Source organism: Neovison vison, chromosome X, assembly GCF_020171115.1.
Source record: "Neovison vison isolate M4711 chromosome X, ASM_NN_V1, whole genome shotgun sequence".
Taxonomy (NCBI): Eukaryota; Metazoa; Chordata; class Mammalia; order Carnivora; family Mustelidae; genus Neogale; species Neogale vison.
The window spans coordinates 53,920,655-53,947,305 of NC_058105.1; positions in this window are offsets into that span (position 1 = coordinate 53,920,655).

The window sequence follows — 26,651 nt, forward strand, 5'->3', positions numbered from 1 at the left end:
GGCCTAATATGTGATCTATTCTACAGAATGTTTTGTGTATAGTTGAAAAGAATGTGTGTTTTGCTGTTTTAGGATGGAATATTCTGAATAGATCTGTTAAATCCATCTATTCCAGTGTTTCATTCAAAGCCATTGTTTTTTTGTTGTTGTTGTTGATGTTCTGTTTAAATTATCTGTCCATTGATGTAAATGTAATGTTAAAGTCCCTTGGTATTATTATCAATTATTTCCTACATGTTTGTTAATATAAATCTTACATATTTGGCTGCTCCCATGTTGGGTGAATAAATATTTATAATTGTTATATCTTTTTGTTGGATTGTTCACTTTATTGTTATATACTGTCCTTCTTTATCCCTTGTTCTAGACTTTGTCTTAATGTTTACTATATCTGGTATAAGTATCACTACTCCAGCTTCCTCTTGGGATTCATTTGCATGATTAATGTTTCTTCACTTTAAATTGGCAGGTGTCTTTATGCCTAAAGTGAGTCTTTTGTAGGCAGCATAAAATGGGCATTATTTTCTTAATTTACTCTGTCACCCTATGTCTTTTAATTGGAGCATTTATTCCATTTTCATTCAAATTAACATTGATAGATATGTACTTATTGCCATTTTATTATTTGTTTTGTGGATGTTTCTGAAGATTTTCTCTGATTTTTTTTTTGTCTTTCATGTTTTGCTTATTTCTTTTTTTAATTTTTTTTAAAGATTTTATTCATTTATTTGACAGACAGAGATCACAAGTAGGCAGAGAGGCAGGAAGAGAGAGAAGAGGCAGGCAGAGAGAGAAGGGGAAGCAGGCTCCCTGCTAAGCAAAGAGCCCAATGTGGGGCTCAATCCCAAGACCTGGGATCATGACCTGAGCCGAAGGCAGAGGCTTTAGCCCACTGAGCCACCCAGGCTCCCCTTATTTCTTTAGTGATAGATTTTGAGTACTTTCTCTTTATTATTTGCATATTTATTAGTGTTTTTAATAAGATTTTATTTATTTATTTGACATACAGAGATCACAAGTAGGCAGAGAGGTAGGCAGAGAGAGAGGGAGAAAACATTCTCCCTACTGAGCAGAAAGCCCAATGCGGGACTCAATCCTGGGACTCTGAGGTCATGACCTGAGCTGAAGACAGAGTCTTTAACCCACTGAGCCACCCAGGTGCCCCAATTGGTGCTTTTTTGATATGTAGTTACCATTAGGTTTGTATATAACATCTTCTGCAAGTAGCAGTCTATATTAAGTTGATGGTCACTTAAGTTTGAACACATTCTTTATTCCCATCCTTTCCAAGTTTTAGGCATATGATGTCATACTGTTCATTTGATTTTTTGTGAGTTCTTTGATGATTAAAAAAACCATTTAATTTATTTATTATATAGATAAATAGAATGAGCTAGGAGAGGGGCAGAAAAAGAAACAGGATCCCTACTGAGCAAGGAGCCCAACATGGGGCTTGATCCCAGAACCCTGGGATTATGACCTGAGCCGAAGGCAGATGCTTAAATGACTGAGCCACCCAGGTACCCCTCTTGACTGATTTTTCAAAAAGATTTTATTTATTTATTTATTTATTTAAGAAATAGAAAGAGCATCAGTCGAGGGAGAGGGAAAGAGGGAGAAGCCAACTCCCCATTGAGCAGGGACCCTGATGCAGAGCTTGATCCCAGAACCCTGGGATCATGACCTAAATTGAAGACAAACACTTAAGTGACTGAGCCCCACAGGTGCTCCTTAACTGATTTTTTATAGAAATATTCATTTTTTACTACTTTTGTGTTTCCTCCCTTCATACTGTAAGTTTTGGGTCTCCATTCCACTCAATGAGACCCTTTAATATTTCTTGCACAGCTGCTTTAGTGCTCCCGAACTCCTTTAGTTTTTGTTTGTGTGGGAAACTATCTCTCATTGTATTCTGAATGTTAGCTTTACTGGATAGAGTATTTGTAGCTGCAGATTTTTCCCAGTCAGACCTTTGACTATATCATGCCATTCCTTTCTTTCCATGTTTCTGCTTAAAACTTTCCTGTTAGATTTATGTGGTTTCCCTTATATATTACTGTATTTTTTTGCCTTGCTGCTTTCAAAATATTTTTCTTTATAACTATATTTTGACAATTTAATTACAATATGTCTTGGTGTGTATCTGCTTTTGCTGATCTTGTTGAGGGTTTTCTCTGTCTCCTAGATCTGGATATTTATTTCCTTCCCCAAATTAGGGACACTTTCAGCTATTATTTCTTCAGCTGTATTTTCTGCCATCTTTACTCATGCTTCTTTAGGGTCTCTACAACATGAATGTTATTATATTTCATGGAGTCACTGAGTTCCCAAAATCTATTCTCATTTTGTATATTTGATTTTCTCTCTTTGTTTCATCTTGATTACTCTACATCACTATCTTCTAAGTCACTAATTTTCTGTTCATTACATCAAGCATGTTTTTAATTTCACTGTTGTTCATTGCATCAAGCACGTTTTTAATTTCACGTATTGAGCTCTTTATCTCTACTATGTTGTTCTTTATCTCTGTGTTCATGGTCTTACCCATGTCTTCCACTCTTTTCTCAAGTCAGGTGAGTGTCCTTATGATCATTGTTTTATGTAAACCATCAGACATGTTACTGATATATTTTTCACTTAGATTTCTAGTTATGGCCTTGTCTTATTCTTACATTTGGGTTAAATTTTTCTGTTCTCATTTTGCCTATGTGTCTGTGTTTTTTCCCCCCTCTGTGTTAGGAAAATCAGCTATATCTCCTGTTCTTGAGGGCATTAGCCTTATGAAGAAAACGTTCTGTAGTGTCTTGTCAGGTAGTGTCCTCTGTTCCCCATGACCTGGCACTTTTGGGATTTTCTCCATTGTGTGTTTCATGTGCTCTGCCGTTGTGTCCTGGCTGCTTTTTTCTTCAAAGATGTCATCTGCAAAGACTTTTTCCCCCTATTTTGGCAATGTTTGGTCCTTTTCCTGAATGTGGTACTTTTTAAATTCTTAAACTAGGCATGCTCCGATATGCTTGTGAAATGAATCCTATCATCACTTCCACTGAAACTGAGACTCTGAAAAACTCCAAAGTTGATAGACACAGTGTGAGAAGAGGTTTGGGCTGGTCTTCTGGGGGAGGGGGCCCACTGCATTAAAAGTGAGGCAAGTGAGACTGACTGGGAAAGGAGGTTCCACCTTAGTGTGGAGAGAAGGGGCTTGGTGTTAGCAAGTTAATAGTGACTGTCTGCCCTGCACTAGTTCCTGCAGGTGCCCCTATACTTATGCTGAGGGGCAGGGGAGAGAAATGGTATCTGCTAGTTCCTTGGTTCCATGAAGGGTCTGTCTGTGAATGTTACCTCTTTGTAATGTGCTCCAAAATGAACAAATAACACAATAACTGTGTGCTTCAGGTGCACTTCAAGATCACTGTTTCCATTCCGTATGTCTGCATCTGTTTACCTTCCTTCCCTCCAGAAGAAGTACAGTGCCCTCTAGATTCTATCCTAGCCAAGCCTGATAACCCTTAAAACTTCAGGCTTTAATCCCTACTGCTTTCCAGAAATCACAAGTGTTGGCCTCTTTCATCTTCCAAGTCAATTGCTAAAGGGTTTGTTTTCCCCATGTGCTTCCCTATTTGTTGATCTGTCTCTTACCCTTCTCCATGTACATGACTCCTTCCCCACCACAGTGGCCACAATCCATTTCTCTCCCATATCCTGTCTTTGTGCTTCTTAGATTCCTCATTGTGGCCTCTACTCTACCTTTACCTGTGGAGCTTGTTCTGCCAGTCTTCAGTTCAATTTCTGGAGTATTCAGGATGAGTTGATTGTTATCTAGTTGTATTTCTGGACTGAAGTGAGCTTAGGGTCTTTCTCTTCTGTCACCATCTTCCAACCTCAGAATATATTTTAAAGCCATGCACTCATCTATATTTATACTTCACAACACCAGTTCATAATAAGAGTATCTCTTCCCTGGATGATTACAACAGCCATTTAACTGGTCTTTCTACTTCAACTTTTATAAACCTATAGTTTATTCTATGCAGAGAAACCAGGAAACTCTTTTTAAAAAAATTAATAATATTGAAGAACATCTCTGCTTTAAAACCCTCTAATGGCTGCACATTGGACTTATATACAATGTTGTGGTCTTTAATGTGGCCTAAAAGATTTTTCACATTATGGCCCATGTTTACCTTCCTTACTCTATCCACCATGACACTCCTCACTTTCTGTGCTCTGGTCACAACAGCCTTCTTTCTGTTCCTGAAAGCTGTCAAGTTTTGCATGCCTTAGAACGTTTTACTAACTCCTCTTGCTACATGCTATCATCTACCCCAAATCTTCTACCCTTTCCGTTCACATGGCTTTCTGTACCACTAATTTCAACTAACTTTCCCCCCTTATGTGCTTTTTAAAATTTTCTTTCACCACTTTGTTATTTTAACTATATACTTTAATAATATTTTCTTGTCTTTGTATTTCTCCACTATAAGATAAATTCCAAAGAACCACGCACTCTGTATCCCTTGTTTAATACTGTATCCTTGGTACTTAACATACTTTTTCACACATAATAGGTTCACAATAAGTATATTGAATGAGTAAATAAATGGAGTGATTCTTCATTGAATTTATCATGTGTTTCAGTATTACTTCTTAGATTTATCTTAAAATTATGGGGTCAGAAAATAATTTATGCCATCATTAGTAGTTACTGAATAGTCATTGTAAGAGGAGTGGAAGAATTTAATTTATCTAGTAAATATTAAATAAATGATACTTAGTGTGTACCACATACACAAATCAAATACAAAAATATTTTGCATTTGGTGATAAGCATAAGAAGTGAGATTTGTGACTTTATGGAAACAACAGTCTAGGAAGATTTTGAAGCAACATTTGTTAATCTAATTTCTGTGTAAAGTAGTGTTCTGTACGGCGGCATAAGAGGTAGAGGTGAATTTGTAGAGCTACAGGAAATAGAAATTGACATATACTTTGAGAAACTGATAAAAATGACCTTGTTATAGATAAGACCAAACATTACGTATTCATTCCCTGAATCTTTCAATCCCTGTTCTCCCAACACACGTACACACACACAGACATTGCTTACTTTTTCCTCTGCATACTAGGTTGTAAAAGAGAGTGTATCTTTATTACCTAAAGTAATGCAGTGAAGTTTCCACAGATTTCCAAAGCTCCATTGCTCAGACAATGCAGTTACTGTTGGAAAGGTAACTGATTGTGTGCTCAGGCTATTCAATCTTAGAACAATTAAAAGGTTGAGAGAAGGTGAGTGCCATTTGATGATAAGGATTTGTTTTGATGAATGAAGCAGAACTAGTTTTTGGGTGGGGCAGTTAAAGAGTAAGAAGGGTAGTCCGTGCTTATGGAACTGCATATGGGATTTGTAATGAATGTCTTCCATTTGCTTGAAAATAGAATTCTATCAAAGATAGGGATAGTACTATTTGAAGAAAACATAATTCTATCCCTGGAAATCCATGAAAATAAACTGTAGTATTGAGAATAAGTGATTACAATAAAGTGGGCCATTATATATATATATATATATATATATATATATAAATATAAAATATATTTCCCATATATTATATATACTATATATTATTACATGGAACATAATATATAATAGCATATTATTAATATAGTATTAGTTTATTATATATAATATAGGAATATAATGATATATAATATCATCAATATAATGTTAAGCACATATAGTTCATATTAAATATAATATGCAATAATTAATATATGATAATATATGTAGAGATATTTAATATAATACGCAAACTTAGAGTTTGTATAGAATTAATGCAGTCTCTAAAATTGTTCTAATTTTTTCCCAATTTATTTATTTTCAGAAAAACAGTACTCATTATTTTTTCACCACACCCAGTGATCCATGCAAGCTGTGCCCTCTATAATACCCACCACCTGGTACCCCAACCTCCCACCCCCCCCGCCACTTCAAACCCCTCAGATTGTTTTTCAGAGTCCATAGTCTCTCATGGTTCATCTCCCCTTCCAATTTACCCAAAAGCACATACCCTCCCCAATGTCCATAACCCTACCCCCCTTCTCCCAACCTCCTCCCCCCAGCAACTCACAGTTTGTTTCGTGAGATTAAGAGTCACTTATGGTTTGTCTCCCTCCCTATCCCATCTTGTTTCATGGATTCTTCTCCTACCCACTTAAGCCCCCATGTTGCATCACCACTCCTTCATATCAGGGAGATCATATGATAGTTGAACTAGAGCGTATCATGCTTAGCGAAATAAGTCAAGCGGAGAAAGACAACTAAAATTGTTCTAATTTTGATCTTGTAAAAGAAACAGGAAAGAATACCTACCGAAAGGAATTTTGAAAAGTAAGTTGTAAAGGAAGGCACTCATTTTAGCACAAAATGTAATGCATTCTTAAAATATAAAGGTTGATATCCAGGATCTATAATGAACTCCTCAAACTCAACCCACACGAAACAGACAAACACATCAAGAAATGGGCAGAAGATATGAACAGACACTTCTCCAATCAAGAAATACAAATGGCTATCAGACACATGAAAAAATGCTCATCATCATTAGCCCTCAGGGAGATTCAAATTAAAACCACATTGAGATATCACCTTACACCAGTTAGAATGGCCAAAATTAACAAAACAGGAAACAACATGTGTTGGAGAGGATGTGGAGAAAGGGGAACCCTCTTACACTGTTGGTGAGAATGCAAGTTGGTGCAGCGTCTTTGGAGAACAGTGTGGAGATTCCTCAAGAAATTAAAAATAGAGCTTCCCTATGACCCTGCAATTGCACTCCTGGGTGTTTACCCCAAAGATACAGATGTCGTGAAAAGAAGGGCCATCTGTACCCCAGTGTTTATAGCAGCAATTGCCACAGTCGCCAAACTATGGAAAGAACCAAGATGCCCTTCAACGGATGAATGGATAAGGAAGATGTGGTCCATATACACTATGGAGTATTATGCCTCCATCCAAAAGGATGAATACCAACTTTTGTAGCAACATGGACGGGACTGGAAGAGATTATGCTGAGTGAAATAAGTCAAGCAGAGAAAGTCAATTATCATATGGTTTCACTTATTTGTGGAGCATAACAAATAGCATGGAGGATAAGGGGCGTTACTGAGGAGTAGGGAATTTGGGTGAATTGGAAGGGGAGGTGAACCATGAGAGACTATGGACTCTGAAAAACAGTCTGAGGGGTTTGAAGTGGCGGGGGGGTGGGAGGTTGGGGTACCAGGTGGTGGGTTTTATAGAGGGCACGGCTTGCATGGAGCACTGGGTGTGGTGAAAAAATAATGAATACTGTTTTTCTGAAAATAAATAAATTGGAAAAAAATAGATTAACCATAAAAAATAAAATATAATATTTAAAATTAAAGCATGATAATACTACAATTTACAGTCAGATAAGTAGAATACAATAAATTGTCCTCTAACAGACTGATACAGACAAGAATTTGATATATGATAAAAGGAGCATCATAAACTAACAATATAGGTTAGTTGGGAGTGAAATTTGCCATTGTAATTGGCCCAAAAAATCCAATTATATTCTCACTTTCATCTTATGTTACTTAAAGAGATTCCAAAAGAGATAATGTTTTAAAAATTACTTACATACAGGTCAATACAAAATGAATAGAAACTTTTTAGCCTTTCCTACAAGGGAAGAGAGCAAGAGAAGAGAAAGGAACATAGAAGAACTACAAAAACAATGTAAAACAAGCAACAATTTGGTAATAAATACAAATCTATCCGTAATAAATTTGAATTTATATGGACTAAATGCTCTAGTCAAAAGACAGGGTGACTGAATGGAAAAAAAAAAAAGCAAGACCCATCTATATGCTGCCCACAAAAGACTTGCTTCAGACCTTAACACATGCAGATTGAAAGTGAAGGATCGGAAAAATATTTATCATTCAAACCAAAGCAAATAAAAAAGCTGAGGTTGCAATGCTCATAGTGGATGAAATAGGATATAAAATAAGGACTGTAAGAAGAAACAAAGTAGAACAGTATACAATTATAAAGGGAGCAATCAAACAACAGCACATAATAATTTTAAGTATTTATACACCCAACATAGGAAGACTAAAAGACATCAAACAACTATTAACAGACATGAAGAAATTCACAGTAATACAGTAATATTGGGGGACTTTAATATCTTAGTTACATCAATGAATAGATTACCCAGACAATAAATCAACAAGACAATAGTGGCTTTGAATGACTTATTGGACAAGATGGTCCTAACAGATATATTCAGAGCATACTATTTAAAAAAACAGCAAAATACACATTATTTTCAAGTGCACATGGCACATTTCTCAGAATAGATAGAGCTTGAGGCCACAAAACAAATCTCATAAATTCCAAAAGATTGAAATAATATCATCTTTTTTTTTTTACTTCAATGGTATGAAATTGAAATAAGCCAAAAGAAAAAATTTCAAAAGAACACAGATACATGGAGGCTAAAAATCATGCTACTAAATAATGACTAGGTGAACCAATAGATCAAACAGGAAATTAAAAAAAAAATACACAGAGATAAATGAAAATGAAAACAGAATGGTCCAATATCCTTGAGATGCCACAAGTTGTTTTAAGAGGAAGCATGGTAATACAGGTCTACTTCAAGGAACAAGAAAAATCTCAAACAACTTAATCTTACACCTAAAGGAGTTAGACAAAGAATAACAAACAAAATCCAAAGCAAGTAAAAGGAAGGAAATAATAAAATTTAGAGCAATAATAAATGAAATAAATAGTAAAGAAATAATAGAACAGATCAAACAAGGAAGTGGTCTTTAATATGATCAACAAAATTAAAAAAAAAAAAAACTTTAGCTAGATTCAGTTAAAGAGAAAGGGAGAAAAAGGGGGAGACAAGGAGAGAAGAAGAGGGTAAGGGAGAGGGAGTACTCAAAATCAAATGAAGAAGGAGAAATAAAAATCACAGAAATACAAAGGATTTTAAGAGACTATTATGAAAAATTATACAGTAACAAATTGGACAACCTAGGATAAATGGATAAACTTCTGGAAAAATAACTTTTCAAAAAATGAAAGTTTGGGACCAGATGACATCAGAAATAAATTCTACCAAATATTTAAAGAAGAGATAATACCTAACTTTTTCAAACTATTTCTAAAACTAGAGATGAAAGAAAACCTTCCAAATTCATTCAAAGAGGCCAGAATTATCCTGATACCAAAATCAGATAAAGACACCATAAAAAATGAAATCTACAGGCCAATATATCTGATGAACATAGATCCAAACTCCTCAACAAAATAAAAGCAAACTGAATCTAACAATACAGTAAAAACATTCACATGATCAAGTGGGATTTCTTTCAGAGATGCAAGTATGGTTCAATAGTTTCAAATTAATCAATATGATGTGATGTAATAACATTAACAGAGAAAAGGATTAAAAAATATTATCACCTCAACTGCAGGAAAAAAAAAACAGTTGACGAAATACAACATTCATTTATGATAAAAGCTTTCAGGAAGGTAGGTTTAGAGGGAATATACTGCACCATAATAAAGGTCATATATGAAAAACCCACAGCTAACATCATACTTATTAGTAAAAAATTGAGAGCTTTTCCTCTAAGATCAGGAACAAGACAAGGATGTCCACTCTTATCACTTTTTTTTAAATTTAAATTTTAGGTAGTTAACATACAGTGTGATATTAGTTTCTGGAGTAGAATTTAGTGATTCATCAGTTATATACAACACCCCATGCTCATCATAATAAGTGTCCACCTCAATACTCATCTCCCACTAACCCATTCCCCTCCATATCCCTCCATCAATCCTCAGTTTGTTTTCTATCATTAAGAGTCTCTTATGTCTTGTTTCCCTCTCTTCCCCCTCTTCCCCATGTTCATCTTTTTTTCTTTCTTAAATTCCACATATGAGTGAGATCATATGGTATTTTTCTTTCTCTGACGGACTATTTTACTTAACATAATACTCTCTAGTTCCATTCATGTCACTGAAAATGACAAGATTTCATTCTTTTTGATGGCTGAATAATATCCCATTATTTATATATATCACATCTTTAGTATCCTTTCATCAGTCAGTGGACACCAATTTTACTCAACATGGTACTGGAAGTCCTAGCCACAGCAGTCAGATAAAAATAAATAAATAAATAAATAAAAGGCACCCAAATTAGTAAGGTAGTAGAACTACTATTGCAAATGATATGATACTATATAGAGAAAAACATAAAGACTACAAAAAATATTAGAACTGATAAATTAATTCAGTTATGTCACAGGATACAAAATATACAGAAATCTGGTGCATTTCTATGGAGTAGTAGAAAGGGTAGTTAAGAAAATCCATTGACAAATGCACCAAAAATTGTAAAATACCTAGGAATCAGTTTAACCAAAGAAGCAAAAGACCTGTACTCCAAAAAATATAGAATACTGATGAAATAAATTGAATATGACACAAACAAATGGAAAGATATCTCATGTTCATGGATTGGAAAAAGAAATATTGTGAAAATGTCCACACTATCCAAATCATTCTACACTTTAAATACAGTCTCTATCAAAATACCAACAACACTTTCACAGAACAAGGAAAAATAATTCTAAAATTTGTGTGGAACCACAGAAGACCCAGAATAACCAAAACAATCTTGAGAAAAAAATAACATGACCAAAAGTACCAGAATCCCAGATTTCAAGATATAAAACAAAGCTGCAATAGCACAGTATGGAACTAGCACCAAAATAGACACACAGATGCATGAAACAGAATTTAAAGTCAGGAAATAAACCCACAATTATTATGTGGTCAATCTATGACAAATCAGGCAAGAATATACAATGAGGAAAAGACAGTATCTTCAACAAATGGTTCTGGGAAAATTAGACAGCTACATGCAAAAGAATTAAATTAGGAGACAAGATGGCAGAGAACTAGGAGGAGACGCCATTTCAACCTGTACCCTAAAGTGAGCTGATTACCTACCAAAAAATGCCGATCCCCCATGAAATCAGCCTGAGATCAGAATTAAACATGTCTGGATCTCTACTGGGGCAGAAGATGCCAGTGGGCAGGTAAAGCAGAGTGGGAACATTGGACTGATTTTGGAAGAAAAACAAAAGGGGGAGGGAACCATAAGAAGTGACCCATTGAAAAGTAATACCCCAATAAAAGAATGCCCTGCATCTGGGGACCAGCACTAACTTGGAGTCTGGTTGAAAGCACTCAAAAAGAGCAAAGGATTGTAGGGGGGGAAATTGTGGCAATTGGGGCAGTCAGGTTCAGGGACTTAAGTCCCTGGACCAAGGACACCCACCCGGGGTGCTGAGCCAGAGATAGGGCGTCAAAGAAACCAGGTCTTGGTCCCTAAGCCATGAGCGCGCCTGAGAAAGCCTGGGTGGGGGCTCCCGTGAGGGGTTGGGAGACTCGCCAGCCACCAACTGGCAGAACCACAGCCTTTTTGCACTCCCCACGTGTGTGCCACACCGTGCTATCAGAGTCTGGGTTGCGTTCCACATCCTCCCCTGAGAGAGATGCATGTAGGCGCCAGAGCAGCGCTCTCAGACCTGGAGAGTCAGCATTCACAGGCCGGGCCAGTGGGAAAATCTCAGTGAGCTATCACTGCTTGGGACATCTCTGGCGGTCTGAAGCTGCCCAGACAGCCACCGTTGTCATGGTTTTGGGTACAAGCAGGAGTTCCTGTGTACCACGGGACTGCGACTGGGAACGTGCTCTGCCAGTGGACAAGGGGGAAGTTATGTGCTCTGGAGCACCCAGAGGGGAACAGACTGAGGCTTCTCTCTGAGAGGGAGATTGGGGTGCATTTTGCTTTCCTCTATACCTCTAAAAAACCATCAAAAGCTTTCAAGGTGAGAGAAAACAAAGGAACAAACAAACAAAAAAACTCCAGAGAACAAAAGCCTGAAAAACCAATTTACACAGAGCCCACCCCCTTGAGGACATAACTTGGGAAACACCGCCTGAAAACCCACGTGGCAGGCTCCTCCCCCAGAAAGCCAACACGCCTCTTTCAGAATTAGACAGATCATCGAAGCAGAAAATCAATAAAGAAACAAGAGCATTGAATGACACATTGGACCAGATGGACCTCATAGATATATACAGAACATTCCACCCTAAAACAACAGAATACTCATTCTTCTCAAGTGCACATGGAACCTTCTCCAGAATAGACCACATATTGGGTCACAAATCAGGACTCAACCGATACCAAAAAACTGAGATTATTCCCTGCATATTCTCAGATCACAATGCTTTGAAACTGGAGCTCAATTACAAGGAAAAGTTCCGAAGGAACTCAAACACCTGGAAGCTAAAGACCACCTTGCTTAAGAATGCTTGGATCAACCAGGAGATCAAAGAAGAACTGAAACAATTCATGGAAACCAATGAGAATGAAGACATTTCGGTCCAAAACCTATGGGATACATCAAAGGCGGTCCTAAGGGGAAAATACATAGCCATCCAACCAGAAGGAAAAAAAAAAAAAGACAAGAAACAACCACCACTACTTCATAGATACAACTTTTATTTTAATTCCTACTATTCTGGTTCATTTTTTTATAGATAATTTTTTAACCTATTTACCATCACAGGGAGATGTCCAGTACATCAAATTCCACAATAACCTTTTTTTTAATTTTTTTATAATTTTTTTCCCAATTTATTTATTTTCAGAAAAACAGTACAATAACCTTTTAACCTGAACATTTTTGCTACATATACCTGTTTTTCTTTTGTTTCTCTATTTTTAATTTTTTTTAAATTTTAGTTTAGTTTAGTTTATTCATTTTTTTTACTGTAAAAATCAGTCACCTTTTTTTTTCATTTTTACATTTTCTTTTTTTATTATTTAACTTTTTTTTTCCAATTTATTTATTTTCAGAAAAACATTATTCATTATTTTTTCACCACACCCAGTGCTCCATGCAAGCTGTGCCCTCTATAATACCCACCACCTGGTACCCCAACCTCCCACCCCCCCGCCACTTCAAACCCCTCAGACTGTTTTTCAGAGTCCATAGTCTCTCATGGTTCACCTCCCCTTCCAATTTACCCAAATTCCCTACTAGTTTATTCATTTTTATTTTTATTTGCTAATATTCATATAGAGTTAAACTTCAAGGTAGTCCCCTTTCCCCAATCAATGCTACCCTTATAGGTAAACCAATTTTTAATCCCCCTTTATCTTAGGAAAGTTGGGTCCTTTAACAAAGATATCAGGATACATCCAGAAATAATCCAAATAAACATCCTCGCACACACTGAGAATTTATAACCACTCTCCCATCTTTTTCTTCCACCAGTGTTTCTGTGTATTTGTATTTGTCCTGGTACTATAAAAATCTTATACTTGGGGTTCTTTTTGATGACGTTCTTTTTTTGTTTTGCTTTTATAAATAAATAAATAAATATATATATATATACATATACACACATATACGTATACATGTATATATATGTATATACATATGTATATGTGTGTATATGTATATATATATATATATACATATGTATATATATATGTATATGTAATATGTATAATATGTATATATGTATATATATACATATGTATATATTTTTTTTTTCTCTTGTCATCTACTTTTATCAGTCTTTTTGTTTGTCTGTTTTTGTTTGTATACTTCATAAATCTTACCTTGAGGCCCATTTGAGCTGGGCCTTCTCTTTTATTTGATTTTTCCTATTTTTCCTGTCTCTCTCTCTCCCTCTCTCTCTCTTTTTCTTTTTTCTCTCTTTCTTTTTTCTTTCGTTTGGGTGGGGAATCTTGGTTGTTCAGAAGTGTTCCAGGGTGCACCTTGAATGCATCATGGTCGATACATCCAGCTACATCCACCAGAATGACTAGGAGAAGGAATGCCCAACAGAAGAAAAATTCAGAGGATGGGCCTTCTGCAACAAAGCAAATGGCTATCGACATAGACAATATGTAGAAAGGGAATTCAGGCTAACAATTATCCAGGCAATAACTAGGTTGGAGAAAGCCATGGATGACAAAATGGAATTGATTATGGCAGAACTGAAAGCCACAAAGGATGATGTTCACAACGTTAGGGCAGAACTGAAAGCCACCAGGGGTGATGTTCACAATGTTCTCAATGAGTTCCAATCTAATCTAAATTCTCTAAAAGCTAGGGTAACTGAGACAGAAGATAGAATTAGTGATATGGAGGACAAACAGTTAGAGAGAAAGGATCAGGAGGAAGCCTGGAACAAACAGCTTAGAAGCCACGAAAACAGAATTAGGGAAATAAATGACGCCATGAAAGGTTCCAATGTAGAATTACTGGAATCCCTGAGGGGGAGGAGAAAGAAAGAAATCTAGAAGATAAAGTGGAACATTTTCCCCATGCAAATTTTCCCAATCTCGTGAATGGAACCAGCGTTCATGTACTAGAGGCAGAATGGTCTCCCCCCGCCAAGATTATAGAATCTAAAAAAACACCAAGGCACCTGATAGTAAAATTGATAAATCATAACTGTAGACATGAACTCTTGAAAGCAGCTAGGACAAAGAAGCTCCTTAGGTACAGAGGAAAGCCCATCAGAATAACGTCAGACCTGTCCACGGAAAGCTGGCAAGCCAGAAAGGGCTGGCAAGATGTATTTAGGGCACTAAATAAGAACATGCAGCCAAGAATATTTTATCCAGCAAGACTGACATTCAAAATGGATGGAGAGATAGTCTCCAAGACCGGCAAGGCTTAAAAGACAATGCAACCACCAAGCCAACACTGCAGGAAATATTAAGGGGGGTTCTATAAAAGAAAAAAATTCTAAGAATAACATTGAACAGAAATATGGAGACAGTCTACAGAAAGAAAGACTTCAAAGTTAACACGACATCAATAAAAACTTATCTATCAATAATCACTCTCAATGTGAATGGCCTAAATGTGCCCAATAAATGACACAGGGTTACAGATTGGATAAAACGACAGGACCCTTCCATATCTTGTCTACAAGAGACCCATTTTGAATCTAAGGGTATGCCCAGACTGAAAGTGAAGGGATGGAGAAGCTTCTTTCATGCCAATGGACCTCAAAAGAAGTCCAGGGTAGTGATTCTCATATCAGATAAATTAGATTTTAAACCAAACACTGTAGTCAGAAATACAGAAGGACACTACATATTTCTTAAACGGACTATCCAAGATGATTTATCAATTTTAAATATCTATGCTCCCAATATGGGAGCAGCCAATTACATAAGAAAAACTATTAATCAAGATAAAGAGTCATATTGATATGAATACATTAATAGTAGGAAATCTTAACACGTCTCTCTCAGAAATAGACAGATCATCAAAGCAGAAAATCAACAAAGAAACAAGAGCATTGAATGGCACATTGGACCAGATGGACCTCACAGATATATACAGAACATTCCACACTAACCCAACAGAATATTCACTCTTCTCAAGTGCAATGGAACCTTCTCCAAATTAGACCACATACTCAGTCACAAATCAGGGCTCAACCAATACCAAACGACCTAGATTATTCCCTGCATATTATCAGATCACAGTGCTTTGAAACTGGAGCTCAATCACAAGGAAAAGTTCCAAAGGAATCCAGACACCTGGAACCTAAAGACCACTTTGCTTAAGAATACTTGGATCAACCAGGAGATCAAAGAAATTAAACAATCCATGGAAAACAATGAGACTGAAGACACTTTGGCCCAAAACCTACGGGATACAGGTGGACTTAAGAGGGAAATACATAGCCATCCAAGCCTCCTTCAAAAAAAATTGAAAAATCCAGAAAACACCAGCTGTCTCTACACCTTAAAGAACTGAAGAATCAACAAATCAAACCAACTCCACACATAAGAAGGGGAATAATCCAGATTAGAGCTGAGATCAATGAGGTAGAAACCAGAGATACAGAAGAATGTATCAATGAAACTAGAAGCTGGTTTTTTGAAAGAATCAATAAGATCGATAAGCCACTGGCAACACTAATCCAAAAGAAAAGAGAGAAAGCCCAAATTCATAAAATTATGAATGAAAAGGGAGAGATCACAACTAACACCAAGAAAATAGAAACAATTACCAGAAGTTATTATGAACAGTTATATGCCAAAAAGTTAAGCAACCTAGATGAATTGGATGCATTCCTGGAAAACATAAACTCCCAAAATTGAACCAGGAAGAAACTGACAACCTGAATTAACTGATATCTAGTAACAAGATTGAAGCAGTGATCAAATCCCTCCCAAATAAACAAGAGCCCAGGACGTGATGGATTCCCTGGGGAATTCTACCAAACTTTCAAAGAAGAAACAACACCCATTTTCCTGAAGCTGTTTAAAAAAATTGAAGCAGAAGGAAAACTTCCATACTCTTTTTCTGAAGCCAGCATTACCCTGATCCCCAAACAAGGCAAAGACCCCACGATAAAGGAGAATTTCAGACCAGTATTACTGATGAATATGGATGCTAAGATTCTCAACAAGATTGTAGCAAATAGCAGCCAACAGCACATTAAAAGGATTATCCATCATGACCAGGTGGGATTTATCCCTAGGTTACAAGGATGGTTCAACATTTGCAAATCACTCAATGTGATAGAACAAATCAATAAGAGAAGAGAGAAGAACCATATGGTCCTCTCAATTGATGCAGAAAAAGCATTTGGCAACATCTAGCACCCATTCCTGATTAAAAGGCTTCAAAGTATAGGGATAGAGGGAACATTCCTGAACTTCATAGAAAATCTATCTATGAAACACCCAGAGCAAATATCATCCTCAATGGGAAAAAGCTCGCAGCATTCCCTTTGAGATCAGGAACACGACAAGGATGCCCACTCTCACCACTCTTGTTGAACATAGTATTAGAAGTCTTAGCAACAGCAATCAGACAACAAAGAGAAATAAAAGGAATCCAAATTGGCAATGAAGAAGTCAAACTTTCTCTATTCACAGATGACATGATACTTTATATGGAAAATTCAAAAGAATCTACCCCCATAACAAATATCATGGAGGACAAGAGGTGTTAGAGAGGAGAAGGGAGTTGGGGTGAATTGGAAGGGGAGGTGAATCATGAGAGACTATGGACTCTGAAAAACAATCTGAGGGGTTTGAAGTGGCGGGGGTGTGGGAGGTTGGGGTACCAGGTGGTGGGTATTATAGAGGGCACGGCTTGCATGGAGCACTGGGTGTGGTGAAAAAATAATGAATACTGTTTTTCTGAAAATAAATAAATTTAAAAAAAGACTCTACCCCCAAACTACTAGAACTCATATAGCAATTCAGTAATATAGTAGGATACAACATCAATGTACAGAAATCAGTGGCTTTGTTATACACTGACAATGAAAACACAGAAAGGGAAATTAGAGAATTGATTCCATTTACTATAGCACCAAGAACCATAAGATACCTGGGAATAAACCTAACCCAAGAGGTAAAAGATCTGTACTTGAGGAACTATAGAACACTCATGAAAGAAATTGAAGAAGACCCAAAAAGATGGAACACCATTCCATGCTCTTGGATCGGAGGATTAAACATTGTTAAAATGTCTATACTGCCTAGAGCAAGTTATACTTTTAATGCCATTCCAATCACAATTCCACTAGTATTTTTCAAAGAGCTGGAGCAAATAATCAAAATATTTGTATGGAATCAGAAGAGACTCCAAATTGCTAAGGAAATGTTGAACAAGAAAAACAAAACTGGGGGCATCATGTTGCCTGATTTCAAGCTTTATTACAAAACTGTGATCACCAAGACAGCATGGTACTGGCATAAAAACAGACACATAGACCAGTGGAACAGAGTAGAGATCCCAGATATGGACCCTCAACTCTATGGGCAAATAATTTTCAACAAAGCAGGAAAAAATATACAGTGGAAAAAAGACAGTCTCTTCAATAAATGGTGCTGAGAAAATTGGACAGCTATATGTAGAAAAATGAAACTCAACCATTCTCTTACACTTTACACAAAGATAAACTCGAAATGGATAAAATACCTCAATCTGAGACAGGAATCCATCAGAATCCTAGAGGAGAATGTAGGCAGTAATCTTTTCAACATCAGCCACAACAACTTCTTTCAAGATATGTCCACAAAGGCAAAGGAAACAAAAGTGAAAATGAACTTTTGGGACTTCCTCAAGATCAAAACCTTCTTCACAGCAAAGTAAACAGTCAACAAAACGAAGAGGTCACCTATGGAATGGGATAAGATATTCTCAAATGACAGTAGAGACAAAGGTTGATATCCAGGATCTATAAATAACTTCATAAACTCAACGTACACAGAACAGATAATCATGTCAAAAAATGGGCAGAAGACACGAACAGACACTTCTCCAATGAAGACATACAAATAGCTATCAGACACGTGAAAAATTGTTCATCATCACTAGCTATCAGAGAGATTAAAACCACATTGAGATACCACCTTACACCAGTTAGAATGGTCAAAATTAGCAAGACAGAAAATAACATGTGTTGGTAGAAGATGCGGAGAAAGGGGAACCCTTTTTTTTTCAATTTATTTATTTTCAGAAAAACATTATTCATTATTTTTTCACCACACCCAGTGCTCCATGCAAGCTGTGCCCTCTATAATACCCACCACCTGGTACCCCAACCTCCCACCCCCCCGCCACTTCAAACCCCTCAGATTGTTTTTCAGAGTCCATAGTCTCTCATGGTTCACCTCCCCTTCCAATTTACCCAAATTCCCTTCTCCTCTTTAACGCCCCTTGTCCTCCATGCTATTTGTTATGCTCCACAAATAAGTGAAACCATATGATAATTGACTCTCTCTGCTTGACTGATTTCACTCAGCATAATCTCTTCCAGTCCCATCCATGTTGCTACAAAAGTTGGGTATTCATCCTTTCTGATGGAGGCATAACACTCAATAGTGTATATGGACCACATCTTCCTTATCCATTCATCCGTTGAAGGGCATCTTGGTTCTTTCCATAGTTTGGCAACTGTGGCCATTGCTGCTATAAACATTGGGGTACAGATGGCCCTTCTTTTCACGAAATCTGTATCTTTGGGGTAAATACCCAGGAGTGCAATGGCAGGGTCATAGGGAAGCTCTATTTTTTTAAGGTGTTTTTTTTTCCAATTTATTTATTTTCAGAAAAACAGTATTCATTATTTTTTTACCACACCCAGTGCTCCATGCAAGCCCTTGGTGCAGCCTCTTTGGAGAACAGTGTGGAGATTCCTCAAGAAACTAAAAATAGAGCTTCCCTATGACCCTGCCATTGCACTCCTGGGTATTTACCCCAAAGAGACAGATTTCGTGAAAAGAAGGGCCATCTGTACCCCAATGTTTATAGCAGCAATGGCCATGGTCGCCAAACTGTGGAAAGAACTAAGTTCCCCTTCAATGGACAAACGGATAAGGAAGATGTGGTCCATATACACTATGGAGTATTATGCCTTCATCAGAAAGGACGAATACCCAAAATTTGTATCAACATGGACGGGACTGGAATAGATTATGCTGAGTGAAATAAGTCAAGCAGAGTCAATTATCATATGGTTTCACTTATTTGTGGAGCATAACAAATAACATGGAGAAACTGGGGAGATATAGAGGAGAAGGGAGTTGAGAAAAATTGGAAGGGGAGATGAACAATGAGAGACTATGGACTCTGAAAAGCAATCTGAGGGTTTTGCAGGGGCGGGGTTTGGGTGGTTGCGGGAGCCAGGTGGTGGGTATTATGGAGGGCACGTATTACAGGGAGCACTGGGTGTGGTGCATAAACAATGAATTTTGTTATGCTGAAAAGAAAGAAATAAATTTAAAAAAATGAAATGACCACTTACTTACACCATACACATACAAGAAACCTTAAAATGTCTTGAAGACATAGTGCGAGACCTGAAACTGTAAAACCCCTTAAAGAAATCATAGGCAGCAATTTTTCTAATATCAATCATTGCAACATTTGAAATTGGGAGGTAAAGTGACCTATTTAAGGTCTAAGAGTTCCTAAGTAGTGTTATTTTATCCCTTGTATAGTATAGGTTCAGGACTTCAATATTTGATCATTTATGGGCATACTTTATTATAAGATGTTACTATACTTAACTTGCATCACAGAGTATTTAACTGAAACCAGAAATATTGAATGCCTTTATGTTTCAATTTTATTTGGTATTATAACAATAATATATAGTGATTTCAAAAGTAATTTCTTGAAGGGGTTATGTCTTCTGTGTGTCCACACTTATATAGTTACTCTGTTGGCCATGACATATTCAGTTTGGTAGTTTAGACTGTCTTAATGATTGCTCGTGTAGCAATCCATCAGACTAAATGTGCTTTGATCCAACTGGATTGTTAAAATGAATAAAAACACAGGATTCACTATGCCATAGTATATTATTTAGGGGTCATAGGTAATGTCCTGTAATGCATCAAACATAGTGCTTTGAGCATTAGAATACTCAGTAAATAAATGTAACAATCATGGTAAAATCAAGCTTAACTACAGTTATTACATTTATTTTTGAATGATCAGCAATTCTGTGAAAATGAAAGAGCATAGATGGCATTTTTTAAAGCTCTTTAATTTGCAGCTTCAGAACTCTAGTTGAGAGTATAATTAAGTTCAATGGTATTTTATGGTTTTGTTTGTTTTAATTCATTATCATGGAGATATGCTATATTGACACACTTTCATTTTGTAATCTGGTCCCACTGGAGTTTTATTAAAGTTTTTATAAATGCATATCTTGATAGCATTTGTAATATAATTCTACAGTTTTCTGTTTAAATTATGAGACTTTTGTGCATTATTTATATCAATTGTTTACTGTTGAAATCTCTGCCTTTGAGAAAATGTTACATAATTGTAATGCTTCAATATGAAAGTATTTCTTACAAAACAGAAACAGATCATTTTATACCAAAGTTTTAAACCATTTAATATGGTGAATTTCTTAGAGGGCTATTAAAATAGCAATATTTCATCAAGAAAAGCAGTGTGTCGATATTTTAGCATAACACCAGAAAGCATGTATTATGCTAGTAATGATACGCCCATCCAGGATACTAGAAAATGGATTGTGTCCCTCAAATTTCATATACTTGCCCATTAATCCTAATGTGACTGTATTTGGAAGTAGGGCCTTAAAGGAAGTAATTAAGTTTAAATGATGTCAAGGAAATGGGGCCTTTATATGGTAGGATTGGTGTCATTATAAAAAGAGGAAGAGACACTAGAGCTTGCTCACTCTCCTTGTGCACATACAACAAAAGGTCATATGGGCATACAATGAGAAGGTGGGCACAATTTGCAAGCCTGAAAGAGAGGTTCCACTAGAAAACAGACCTGCACTCTTCTATTTTGGACTTCCAGTCCAAATGGGAAATGAATGTGTGTGTTTAAGCCACCCAGTCTGTGATATATTCTTTTTTTTTTCTCAATTTATTTATTTTCAGAGAAACATTATTCATTATTTTTTCACCACACCCAGTGCTCCATGCAAGCCATGCCCTCTATAATACCCATCACCTGGTACCCCAACCTCCCACCCCCCACCACTTCACACCCCTCAGATTGTTTTTCAGAGTCCATAGTCTCTCATGGTTCACCTCCCCTTCCAATTTGTATTCTTATGCTGTCTCAAATTAATTAAGATATATGATTTTTAGGTAAAAGCTGCCTCCACAAATGACAGCTAAAATGCAAGAGTTTTTACCAAGTTCAAACTAAGAATCATCATTAGGCATCAGGAAAAATCAAATCAAAACCTCTTTGAGATACCACCTAACACAAGTTAGAAGGGCCAAAATTAACATGACAGGAAACAAGTGTTGGAGAGGATGTGGAGAAAAGGGAACCCTCATACACTGTGGTGGTTATGCAAGTTGGTGCAGCCACTTTGGAAAACAGTGTGGAGATTCCTTAAGAAATTAAATATAGAGCTACCTTTTGACCTCACAATTGCACTACTGGGGATTTACCCCAAAGATGCAGATGTAGTGAAAAGAAGGGCCATATTACCCAAGTGTTCTTAGCAGCAATGTCCACAATCACCAAACTGTGGAAAGAACCAAGATGCCCTTCAACAGACGAATGGATAAAGAAGATATGGTCCATATATACAATGGAATATTACACCTCCATTAGAAGGATGAGTACCTAACTTTGGTATCAACATGGATGGCACTGGAGGAGATTATGCTGAGTGAAATAAGTCAAGCAGAGAAAACCTATTATCATATGGTTTCACTTACCTGTGATGCATAAGGAATAACACAGAGTACATTGGGAGAAGGAGAGGAAAAGAGAATTGGGGTAAATCAAAGGGAGAGATAAAGCATGAGAGGCTATTAACTCTGAGAAGCAAATTGAGGGTTCTGGAGGAAAGGGAGGTAGAGGTATGGATTATCCTGGTGGTGGGTATTAAAGAGGGTACCTACTGCATGGAGCACTGGGTGTGGTGCATTAAAAAATGAATTAAAAAAACTGAAAAATAAGAAAATAAAATATTTTTTTAAAAAAGGAATTTACAGTTTCAAAATGGCATAGTTTTTCATAGATGGTGTATTCAAATAATATTTTATCACTTTATCATGGAAAGGAGACGTGAGTGGCGTGAAATTGGAGGTGGAGAAAAGCCACGAGAGAATGTGGGCTCTGAGAAACAAACTGAAGGTTTTGGAGGGGGATGGGGAGTGTGGTGAGCCTGGTGGTGGTATTATGGAGGGTCTCGTACTGCATGGAGCACTGGGTGTGATGCATAAACAATGAATCTTTGAACACTGAAAAAATAAAATAAAAAAAGTAAAAATAAGCAAACTAGACAAAAAAAAAAGAATCATAGTTCTTTCTTCAGTCAGTATCTTTCCTTACAATTTTATGTCTTCCTTTCATGTTATGTTTGGATTTTTTATCATTATTTTTTGTGTATGTATATAGGTTTTTGGGTTTTGTTTACCATGAAGCTCACATTTAACATCCTTTCTATATAGCAGTCTATTAAAAGTTGATGGCTGCTTAACTTTGAACACATTTTAAAAGCATGACATTTTTAATTCTCCACCCCCACATTTTATGTATTTGAAGTTGTCTTTTACATCTTTTTATTTTGTGACTCTTTTAACAAGTTTTTATATATAATTAACTTTACTCCTTTTGTTGTTAAACTTCATGTTAGTTTTCTAAGTGATTAACCTACTACTACTATATATTTGCTTTAACCAGTGAATTTTTTTCCATTTACAATTTTCTTTGTGTGTGTGTATCATTCTTCTATTGATTTACTTTTTTAAACATTTTAGAAGTAATTTTATTTTTAAAATTTATTTTATTTTATTTTTTTCAATTTTCCAAGATTCATTCTTTATGCACACACCCAGTTCTCCAAGCAGTATGTGCCCTCCTTAATACCACCACCAGGTCCTCACAGCCCCTCACACCCCTCCCTTCCAAAACCCTCAGTTTGTTTCTCTGAGTCCACAGTCTCTCATAGTTCGTCTCCCCCTCTGATTTCACCAAATCACTTCTCCTCTCCTTCATCAAATATCCTCTGTGTTATTCCTTATGCTCCACAAGTACTTGAAACCATATGGCAATTGATTTTATCTGCTTGAGTTATTTCACTCAACATAATCTCTCCAGTCTCATCCGTGTTGATACAAAAGTTGAATACTCATCCTTTCTGATGGAGGCATAATACTCCATTGTGTATATGGACCATATTTTCTTTTTCCATTCATCTTTTGAAGGGGATCTTGGCTCTTTACACAGTTTGTTGACTTTGCTCATTGCTACTATGAACATTGGGGTACAGATGGCCCTTCTTTTCACTACATCTGTATCTTTTGGGGTAAACACCCAGTAGTGCAATTGCAGGGTCATAGTGTAGCTCTGTTTTTAATTTCTTAAGGAATCACCACACTGTTTTCCAAAGTGGCTGCACCAAATTGCATTCCCACCAACAGTGTAAGAGGGTTCCCCTTTCCCCACATCCTCTCCAACACATGTTGTTTACTGTCTTCTTAATTTTGTCCATTCTAACTGGTGTAAGTTGGTATCTCAATGTGGTTTTGATTTGAATCTCCTTGATGGCCAAAGATGATGAGCGTTTATTCATGTGTCTGTTAGCCTTTTGCATGTCTTCTTTGAGAAAATGTCTGTTCATGTCTTTTGCCCTTTCTTGACATGATTATCTGTTTGTAGATTGTTGAGTTTGAGGAGTTCTTTATAGGTCTTGGATATCAGCCCTTTGTCTGTAGTGTCAATTGCGAATATGTTCTCCCACTCCGTGGGTTGCTTCTTTGTTTTGTTTACTGTTTACTTTGCTGTGCAGAAGCTTTTGGTCTTGAGGAAGTCTGAAAAAGTTCCTTTTCTCTTTTGTTTCCTTTGCCTTTGGAGACATGTCTTGAAAGAAGTTGCTGTGGCCATTGTTGAGGAGGTTGCTCCCTATGTTCTCCTCTAGGATTTTGATAGAGTCCTACTTCACATTGAGTTTTCTTCTTCATTTTGAGTTTATCTTTGTGTATGGTGTAAGAGAATGGTCAAGTTTCATTCATCTACACATAGCTGTCCAATTTTCCCAGCGCCATTTATTGACAACACTATCTTTTTTCCACTGGATATTTTTTCCTGCTTTACCAAAGATTACTTGACCATAAAGTTGAAAGTCCATATACGGGCTATCTATTCTGTTTCACTAGCCTATGTGTCTGTTTTTGTGCCAGTACCTTGCTGTCTTGCTGATTACAGCTTTGTAGTAAAGCTTGAAATCAGGCATCTTGATGCCCCCTGTTTTCTCTTATTCAATATTTCCTTAACAATTCAAGGTCTCTTCTTGTTACATACAAATTTTAGGATTGTTTGTTCCACTATGTTGAAAATGCCAGTGGAATTTTATTGGGATGGCACTGAAAGTATAGAATGCTCTAGGCAGTATAACATTTTCACAATGTTTATTCTTCCGATCTATGAGCATATAATGCTTTTACATTTTTGTGTCTTGTTCAATTTCTTTTATGAGTGTTCTGTAGTTCCTTGAGAACAGATCCTTTACATCTTTGGTTAGGTTTATCCCAGGTATCTTATGGTTCTCGATGTTATTGTAAGGGGAATTGATTCTCTAATTTCCCTTTCTACAGTTTCATTGTTAATGTATAAGAAAGCAACTAATCTGTACATTTGTTTTGTATCCTGCCACGTTTCTGAATCACTGTATGAGCTCTAGCAGATTGGGGGTGGAGTCTTCGGGTTTCCCATATATAGTATCATACCATGTACAAAGAGAGAGTTTGATTTCTTCTTTACCAATTTGAATACCTTGTATTTCTTTCTTGTTGTCTGATTGCTGTAGCTGGGACTTCTAGTACTATGTTGAACACCAGTGGTGAGAGTGGGCATCCTTGTCATGTTCCTGATCTCAAAGGGAATGTTGTCATCTTTTCCCCATTGAGAATGATATTCCCTAGGGGTTTTTCATAGTTAGATTTTATGAAGTTGAGGAATGATCCCTCTATCCCTGTATTTTGAAGTGTTTTAATCAGGAATGGATGCTGTATCTTGTCAAATGCTTTCTTTTCTTCTTCTTCTTCTTCTTCTTCTTCTTCTTCTTCTTCTTCTTCTTCTTTGCATCAATTGAGAGGACTATGTGGGTCTTCTCTCTTCTCTTATTGATTTGTCCTATCACATTCATTGGTTTGTGAATGGTGAACCACCCTTGCATCCCAGGGATAAGTCCCACCTGGTCATGTTGGATAATCTTTTTAATGTAGTGTTGGATCCTATTAGCTAGGATCTTGTTGAAAATCTTGGCATCCATATTTATCAGGGATATTGGGCTGAAATTCTCCTCTTGAATGGGTTCTTTGCCTAGTTTTGGGATTAATGTAATACTGGCTTTGTAGAAAGAGTCTGGAAGTTGTTTTGTTTTGTTTTGTTTTGTTTTCTGTTTCTATATTTTGAAACTGATTCAGGAAAATAAGTATTATTTCTTCTTTGAATTTTTGATAGAATTCCCCAGGGAATCCATCAGGTCCTGGGCTCTTGTTTTTTGCGAGGTTTTTGATCATTGCTTCAATCTCATTACTAGATATTGGTCTATTAAGGTTGTCAGTTTCTTCCTGATTCAGTTTTAGAAGTTTAGAGGTTTCCAAGAATGCATCCATCTCTTCTAGGTTGCTTAATTTATTGCCATATAATGGTTGATTATAATTTCTGATAACTGTTTCTATTTCCTTTGTGTTTGTCATGATCTCTCCCCTTTCATTAATACGTTTATGAATTTGAGTTCTCTCTCCCTTCTTTTGGATTAGTTTGGCCAGTGATTTATCAATCTTAATTATTTTTAAATTTTTATTAACATATAATGTATTATTTGCCCTGAGGTACTGGTCTGTGAATCCTCAGGCTTATACACTTCACAGCACTCCCAATAGCTCATACCACTCCCATGTCCATAACCCAACCACCCTCTCCCTATGCCCCTACCGACCAGCAACCCTCAGTTTGTTTTGTGTGATTAAGTGTCTCTAAGGTTTGTCTCCCTCCCAATATCATCTTGTTTCATT